The sequence below is a fragment of the Ursus americanus genome, chromosome 16, assembly GCF_024610735.1.
Source record: "Ursus americanus isolate L20-20 chromosome 16, mUrsAme1.1.p, whole genome shotgun sequence".
Taxonomy (NCBI): Eukaryota; Metazoa; Chordata; class Mammalia; order Carnivora; family Ursidae; genus Ursus; species Ursus americanus.
The window spans coordinates 11,952,814-11,961,739 of record NC_142142.1 but is presented as its reverse complement, the minus strand read 5'-3'; the positions used below and the strand labels follow the sequence as shown (position 1 = coordinate 11,961,739).

Below are 8,926 nucleotides of genomic sequence, written 5' to 3'. Positions count from 1 at the left end.
TCTTACCTGCTGAAGATGCCAGTGGTCCTGCCTTATATTGTATGCTAATGTTTTATTGTTTTTTCTACGTTATCTTATTCATTTTGTTTGTTCAGTTTTCTAGTGTGGGTCTTTTTAGTTTTATATTTGCTAGCCTCCATTGTTAGTGGTGATTAGTGGAGACATAGACCATTTCTAGGTTGTCTTTAATCCCTGAAGCCTAACATGGGTGAGGGTACAGGGGAGATGTTTGATAAATGTTTGAAGAGATAGCATACTTCATGGATTTGCAGGTGATAAAGACTGGAAGGGAAAACTATGCTAGATGGCAGAGAGAGAGTGAGCAAGAGAACTTGCAAAGATGGGTTGAAGCCAACAAGCTGAAATTTAAGGAGGATGACAGAGGAGTTCTACATTTTAAGTCTTGAAGAAATGGCAACATATGGGCGGGCTGGAGGAGACCTAGCATGATGCTATTCTTACAGAAATGGTGGTTTTGGCTGCCTAAGCTCAATGTCAGCCAAAGACATTGAAGTGGCTAAAAACTAATGCAACTTCAGACTAAATTATTGGAAGTAAGTAGAGTTAGCGGAGGCGATAGTCCAACTATGTTCTTTTTTTTTTTTAAAGGTTTTATTTATTTATTTGACAGAGATAGAGACAGCCAGCGAGAGAGGGAACACAAGCAGGGGGAGTGGGAGAGGAAGAAGCAGGCTCATAGCAGAGGAGCCTGATGTGGGGCTCGATCCCAGAACGCTGGGATCACGCCCTGAGCCAAAGGCAGACGCCCAACCGCTGTGCCACCCAGGCGCCCCAGTCCAACTACGTTCTGAAGGGGACAGACTTCACTTAGAGTGTCATGTTCCCTGTAGGGTACCAGGTAGTAAGAGGGTCATGGCAAACAGGACTATGTTTACTGGAGGGTGCCCTAGATCAACACTACCCAAAGTAGAGTCTGAACTGTTCTCAATCTACAACGAGATAAGCATAAAAATTGAGAGTGTTTAGATACTTTTATAGCAATTTGACAGAGTAATTTTATGTCTAATGAATCCAGTAAAAAAGAAAATGAACTTTATCTTATATGTCTTTTATTTTGCTTGATACTTTTATTTTTTATTTTATTTTGATACATTTTATATTTAGAGCAGTTTTGGGCTTAAAGAAAAATTGACCAAAAAATACAAAGAGCTCCCATATACTCTCTCTCTACCACTCCCCCGTGTACTTTGTCAATTATCAACATCTTGCATTAGTGTGGTACAATTGATGAACCAATATTGACACATTATTACTAACTGAAGTCCATAGTTTATATTAGGGTCCGCTCTTTGTGTTGTATAGTTCTGCGGGTTTTGACAAATACACAATGTTATGTATCCACTATTATAATATTATATAGAATAGTTTCACTGCCTTAAAAATCCCGTGTTCCACCTCTTCATCCTTACCCCACCCCTTCATCCTTACCCTACCCCAATTCTGAACCCCTCACAACCACAGATATTTTTGCTGCTTCTATTGTTTTGCATTTTCCAGAATATCATACTTTTCAGACTACCTTTTTACTTGATATTTTTCCACTTACGGTTTTTCTTTGTCTTTTTGTGGTTTGATAGTTCATTTCTTTTTATTGCTGAATGACACACCATTGTATGGATGTGTGTTTAACCATTTATCTATTGAAGGATATCTTGGTTGCTTATATATTTTGGCAATTATACATAAGGCTGCAATAAATATTTGTGGGTAGGATTTGTGTGGACATAAATTTTCAATGTGCTTGGATAAATACCTAGGAGTGCAACTGCTGGATTGTATGGTAACCCTATGTTTAACTTTATAAGAAACTGCCAAACTGTCTCCCAAAGTGGCTGTGCCATTTTGCATTCCGTCAGCAGTGAATGAGAATTCTTGTTGCTGCATATACTCACCCACATTTGGTGTTATCAGTGTTTTGGATTTTAGCCATTCTAATAGGTATGTAGTTGTACTTCATTACTGTCCATAATGACATATGATATCATCTCTTCATGTTCTCTATAACTTCTTTGGTAAGGTGTCTGTTCAGATCTTTTGTCCATTTTTTGATTGGGTTGTTTGTTTATTGCTGTTGAGATTTCAGAGTTCTTTGTACATTTTGGATACAAGTTCTTTTTTTGTTTACTTCAAATTTTTATTTAAATTCTAGGTGGTTAACACATTGTGTAATATTGGTTTCAGAAGTAGAATTTAGTGATTCAAATAACTACAATATAACTTACAAATTCAAATAACTTAAAATAACACCCAGTGTTCATCATAACAAGAGACCTCTATTTCCCATCACCCATTTAGCCCATCCCCTACCTACCTTCTTCTATCAACCCTGAGGTTGTTCTCTATAGTTGAGTCTTTTATGGTTTGCTTCCTTCTCTCTTTTTTCCCCCCTTCTCATATGTTCATCTGTTTTGTTTCTTAAATTCCACATATGAGTGAAATCATATGGTACTGGCCTTTTCTGACTTATTTTGCTTAGCATAACACACTCTAGCTCCATCCACATCATTGCAAATGGCAAGATTTCATTCTTTTTGATGGCTGAGGAATAGTCCATCATATATATATGTATATATGCATACACACACACACACATATATACATACCACATCTTCTTTATCCATTCATTGGTTGATAGACATTTGGGCTCTTTCCATAGTTTGGCTATTGTTGATAATGCTGCTATAAACATCAGGGTGCATGTATCCCTTCGAATCTATTTTTGTATCCTTTGGGTAAATACCTAGTAGTACAATTGCTGGATCATGGGGTAATTCTATTTTTAACTTTTTGAGGAACCTCCATACTGTTATCCAGTCTGGCTGCACCAGTTTGCATTCCCACCAGCAGTGTAAGAGGGTTCCTCTTTCTCTGCATCCTTGCCAACATCTGTTGTTTGGGTACAAGTTCTTTATCAGATATGTGTTTTGCCAGTATTTTCTCAAGTCTATGACTTGTCTTTTCATTCTCTTAATAGTATCTTTTGCAGAACAGAAGTTCTATATTTTAATAAAGTTCAGTTTACCGGCTTGTTCTTTTATGGATCATGATTTTGCTGTATCTAAAAAGTCATAACTAAACTAAGGTCATCTAGATCTCCTATGTTATCTTCTATCATTTTATAGTTTTTCAGTTTACATTTATGCCTATGATACATCTTGAGTTAATTTTTGTGTAAAGTGAGAAGTCTGTGTCCAGACCAATTATTATTATTATTTTTTGCATGTCTAGTTATTCTAGCACCATTTGTTGAAAAGACTCTTCTTTCTTCATTGAATTTACTTTGCTCTTTGTCAAAGATCAGTTGACTGTATTTGTGTAGGTCTATTTCAGACTCTCTATTCTGTTTCAGTGATCTATTCTTTTACCAATACCATACTGCCTTGATCACTGTAGCTTTATAGTAGGTCTTGAAGTCAGCTAATGTTAGTCTTCTATATAGATGGATATCTGTGTAGCTATAGTTACATCCATAAAAATATATTGCCTGTGACACATTTCAGACCAACTGAGTCAAAATCTGTGCTGGGACTTCAGTATATATTTTTAAAGTTTCCCAGGTAATTTTTATACAAAGAGAGAGTTGAAAACCATCATACTAAAACCATAAGCTCCTTGAGGGTGTGGTCCTGTTCACTGATGTGTCTATCCTTGGTGGCTTATACAAGACACTTCAATAGTTATTGAATGACCAGGTGATTAATAGAACTGGGAGTATCTGTCCTGGAGAAGAGAAAAAGTGCAGGGGCTTGATAGATTACCATAACACATATCTGAAAGCTTTTAGTATTTGTCTTGAAGGATGTTTTCTAAGTGCTCCAGGAGGCGGAATTGGAAGTTTACAGAGAGGCACCTGGCTGAATGTTAGGAAGCATTGTCTAATAGTGCTATTTCCAAGTGAGCTCTCTGTCCCACGTGTATTTCAGCAGAATGTGGAAAACCATCTGTAAGGGGGGATGCTGCATGGGTTGGAAAGTTAGGTAACATCAGATGCTATGATTATTGATGATTACTTTGAAAAACTATGTCCAAGGCAGAGGACTGTTTCTGCTGTTCATCCACTCTGTATAAGTTGAGAGAAGGGCGTGCCGTCAAAATAACATCCTAAAACTACTTTGAAGCTGAGTTGTCATACTGCAGCAGTTCCCCCACTCTATGTTATTACCATGTCTCTCTATAATATGGATGTCTTTAAGAAATTCCCTCTGTCCTCCACCGAATTTGGGACTTCCTGTAATTGGACTAGCATGGGTACTCAGGGTCTGGAAAGGTGAAAGATACTTAACAGAAGAGTTTTTTCTATCCTTGTTGGAGTTCTTCCCCTACAACCTTCTGCAGTTAAATGATGGGCATATTGAATGGAGTTATAGATATCTGGCAGGGGAAATGGATAAAAACCATAAAATTTCTCTCTAGCACACTCAAATCATTGATCAGCCATAATGCTGGTTACCTCTCTTTGCTATGCAGCAGGGGCAGGGTATGGCAGTTGATATAAAGATGACTAACATGGCAGAGAGAAATAAAACATAGGTTTAGGAGTCAGATCAAAGTTGGGATGACTTGGCCATTTTCTAGCTGTGTGGTCTTGGGAAAGTCACTGCCCTCTTTCACCCATTACATTTTGTCTTTCACCAAGTTCTGCAGCTGCTGCTGGGTCTGAGCTGTATCTTTAGAATATGCTTGTTTTGTTTTGGCTTATCTTCCAATATATTAGTCTAAATCATTCCCATCTTTTGCCTGGACTTTTGTAAGAATCTGCTAACTTGTTTTCTTGTTTTCCACCATTCTCTCCTTTATTCTCCATTCGGCAGTCAGTGATCCTGTTAAAGATGTAAATTAGATCTTGTCATTCTGCTTAAAATCTTCCAAAGCCTTCCGACTGTTACAACTTAAAACAAAACCCAAACTCCTAGCTCTGACCTGGGAGACCTTGCATAATCTGACTCCTGCCATGTCTCAAGAGCAGGGTGTAGGGGGGAAGTTGGTGAGACACTATTATTTCTTAGGGAGCATTTGGGTATGTATGAAGGTGGGGTTTTTTTGTTTGTTTGTTTTTTGTTGTTGTTAAATTATTGAGGGGGCACTAGTGGGATTTAGGGGATCTGGGCCAGGGTTGGTGAATGTCCTGTAATGTGTTGTTCAGCTCTGGGCTCATTACAATGCCTGACTCACAATATGTGCTTAAGAAATACTTATTGTATGAAACCACACTCCTCCTGGACCTCAGTTTTGACATGTGATTTGGTAGAGAGCTTACTTCATAAGGTTGTGGTGAGGTAGACATAACATATCGTAAAGCACCTGGTACACAATAGCACTTAATAACTGGTAGCTGCTGCTGAGCTTTCTTTGCTTAGAAACAGCTATAAGTGCTCACCTAGAGTTTTCCCTAGGACATTTGTTTCCCTGGACACCTTTGTTGGTGGGGTAGAGGGGTGGGTGCATCTCTTTACCAGAAGGCTAATCTGATAAAATCCTAGGTTTGATCTGACTTGCTCTGGAGTCCAGACACAGCTGCAGAAACTAAGGCACAGAAGGGTTCTGGTTCTCTTCCTTGACTCTGGGGCTCACCCAGGAATCTGACAGGCCCTGGAAAGCCTGGCCCCGGTGAGAAATTACCTCCTGCTGGAGACTAGATGGGGAAGAAGAGCTGAGAGGGTGGGAAGGTACTAGTCTCCCCGCCCTCAGAGCTTGGGGAAAGGAGAAGCGCGGTTTCCTCCCGCCTCCTTCCCTCCCTTCTTCCCCCGCCCCTTCTGCTTCGCCAACCCCGAAGCTGCGCCTTTGCTGCGCCCTGCGAGGGCGGGAGCGTGCTGCACCGGGAGCGGGAGCTGGGGCGGCTGAGCTGCTGGGAGCCCGGCCCCAGCAGAGTAGAGCGGCGCGGGTGGAGCCAGGGCGTTGTGCGGCCGGAGGGGCGGGAGAGGTGCGGCTCTGCGACAAAAACAGTCGCCAGAGATGCCGGGGCCAGCTCCCCCCACCAGGTAATACTGGCCCACCCTGGGGCGCGCCCGGCTGGGCGCTGCTGGGGAGGGGGAGGGGTCTCCGCCGGCTTCCGGGGAGTGGTGCCGCGCAGCCGGGTGGATTTAGGGTCTTAAAGAGGCCCTAAGTGAGAGAAGGGGCTGAGGGCTGAACCCTCAGATGAGCTGGCCTACAGCTAGGCCAGCACCTGGAACCAGAGCCCTGGCTAGGGAAGGCTGTGAAGGAGAAGCTGGTTTTGGGGGGAACTGCTGTGTTTCAGGAGGCGCTCTCGTTTGCTAAAACCCTTTTGCTTGGTGGTTAGGGTGATGCTTTTCTCTGTCTTGGCTTAGCTGCCGGCCTGCTTGGACCATGGGGGGGTTTTCTCTTGGGTGCTGGGGAGGGGCATTATATTATAAGTGACCTGTTAAGAGGTGGAGTAAACCAGGAGATAGGAGACCTAAGGAAGCTGGTATGGTTCATTCAGGCAGCCTCTGTGGGCCTCAGTTTCCTTACCTGTGCAGTGAGGAGCTTGCCCTTCTGTTTGTAACTCTGGCTTCCCGAGAGTTACAGACTGCCTTTTGGAAAGGTGAGCTGGTTAAAGCCCTAGAACAGGCTGCAGAGATGCCCTCCTCAACAATGTAGGAGACAGGGACTTGAGAAGCAGACCTTTGTATCCTGCCCTCCGGCCGGCCTTTTGGATGGCATCTTGCTGATCTGCTGAGGACCCAGATACTTCATGGACAAGGCAGAGGTTGAAAATGCTGATTATTTTGGTGTTGAGTGTAGATATGTTGGGTGTAGGGAGGTGGGGTTGGAATGAAACAGGTCAAGGCATGTTAATGGTTTTTTTCTGAACCGGCCAATGATTTGATACTTGGGTGTAAAGCTGTTTTAAACTAGGCTACCTTCTCTGGAGCCCCCTCCTTACTCAGCCTACTTAATGACAGACCTTGGGGGCTGTGTAATGTCTTACTCACAATAATTCTTTCCTTCTTGATCATCTGGAACTAAGAAACACATGTTAGGCCTGATGCTAACCTACCTTGATTATTTTGATCTCCCTCCTCCCCTGAGTTTTTCTGTGATTCGGCCTCTTTGTCTTCTTTTCTCCATTTTTCTTTCTACTTCCTACTCCTGATCATTTTTCCTTCTCCCTTACCCATCTTTTCTCCCACCCTCCACTTTCTTCCTTCTTCCTGCTCTCCTCATACTTCCCTTTCTTATCCTTTCCCCTCCATACCTAGCTTTTCCTTCCCTCTCTTGGGTCCTTCTCTTGGTTAGGCTTTCTTCTCTTTTCCTTTTAGAGTTGTTGGTTAAGGGGCGCCTGGCTGGCTCAGTCTGTAGAGTGTGGGACTCATGACCTCAGGGTTGTAAGTTTGAGCCCTGCATTAGGTGTAGAAATTACTTAAAAATAAAATCTTAAAAAAGAAATACAGGAAGTAGAATTGTTGGTTAAGCTTTCTCATTATTAATAGGTTTGTAGGGACCTTTGTTGTGGTGTTTGTAAGGTCCAAACACTGTGTTTCCTACCTAACTTCCTTACTTTCAGCTTTCATCTACAAATTCTGTCTTCCCCAAGTGCCAGTCTCTTTACTTACTTCCTCTGTGTCTCGCTTTGGGACTGCCAATAAGCAGTCTTTCTTCCAGGATTTGAGCCCCACTTCCTTCGCAGGGGGAGGAGGCAGCGGTAGGCAGTAGGGAGTACGTAAGATGAGAAGGGGAGAGCTTGAAGACTAGAGTGGGAGAAGAGCAAGGTGTCCAATAGGGCTGGGCACAGGCCCAGGCTGGCTTTTGTGAGACAAGTAGCTGGGAACAAAAACTATGGCAGCTTTGAAGCATTGCTTACCTGGAGGAAAAGAGGTGACTTGCGAGCCTATGGAAGAAGAGGGGAGAGTAAGGATGGGGTAGGGAGAGAGAAGGTGGAGTCCTGGGGAAGAAGAACAATGATCTTTTGAAGAAGAGAGTGGACTTGGCAAGATAGGGGTTACTTGGGGGTAGAGGTAGGTGTGGTGGGGAAAACTACGGTCGGGGAAAGAGGACCATATAGGTTAATTTCTTTCCCTCCGAAGTCTGGCTTTTTGGACTGCTTCGTTTCTACCCAACTGATTTTTCTTGAGCAGTGTCCTCGAAGTGGGAGAGTGAGAGGGGAAGCAGAGATAAGAAGACAAGGTTGCTATTTTCCTGGCACTCACTGTCTAGACTGTAATGTGGAATGTACATGTATACAAAAAGCTTTGAATATGACATTCATCATCACACATCCTCTGGATCACCTATTCTATGTTGGTTATGGTGCCAGGTGCTGAGGATGCAAAGATAGAAATTGGACTCAGTTGCTGCCTTCCATTGCAGGTCAAGGAGTATGGGCATCTGTAACCTCATGTGTTAAGTATATGTGATAGAAGCACAGGGTCTGTGATAACATAGAAGGAGGAAACTTTTTTAATCAGCAAGTCAGTAGCAGAGCTGGGGCCTAAATTCAGGTCTTCTCTAAAGGTGGTATCTGTTCTCTATGCCATGTTCTCTTCTGATGCTGTGTATGCATACAGAGAGGTTTTTTTTATATTTTTCCTACCTGTGGAGCTGGACTAAAGGTATTACTGAGATGAAGAAAGAGCAGGTCCATGTGGTGGGTCACTGTGCTATGGCCAAACACTCATTATCTTGGAAAGGAAACTGACTTAGTCCCTGTTAATTTCTCCTGGCTCTAGGCCACTTGGGTGAGCTTCCTCTTTAAGTCATTTACTCTCTTCCTCCCTTTCCACACCCCTCTATTTTCTTAAATTCAATTTCTGGTGGGCTGTGGAGTCCAGATGGAGCTAGGCTAGGCATTTCATTTCCATTGGCCTCTGTAAAATAGGGATTTAATGCCTCATAGGGTTGATGAAGATCAAATGAAATAATGAATGTGTGAACCTAATTTGTAAACTGTGAAGTTCTCTACAGATGT

The 8,926-nt window shown here is 42.6% G+C and overlaps 1 protein-coding gene across 1 annotated transcript in view; it reads left to right on the top strand.

Moving 5' to 3' along the window:
• The first annotated feature begins 5,798 nt into the window (after positions 1 to 5,798).
• The window catches only part of PAK1 (p21 (RAC1) activated kinase 1), an 86,745-nt gene continuing 83,617 nt past the window's right edge, over positions 5,799 to 8,926 (top strand). The window contains 1 exon segment of the mRNA XM_045816161.2: positions 5,799 to 5,999. The gene's annotated coding sequence lies outside the window, so the exon portion shown is untranslated.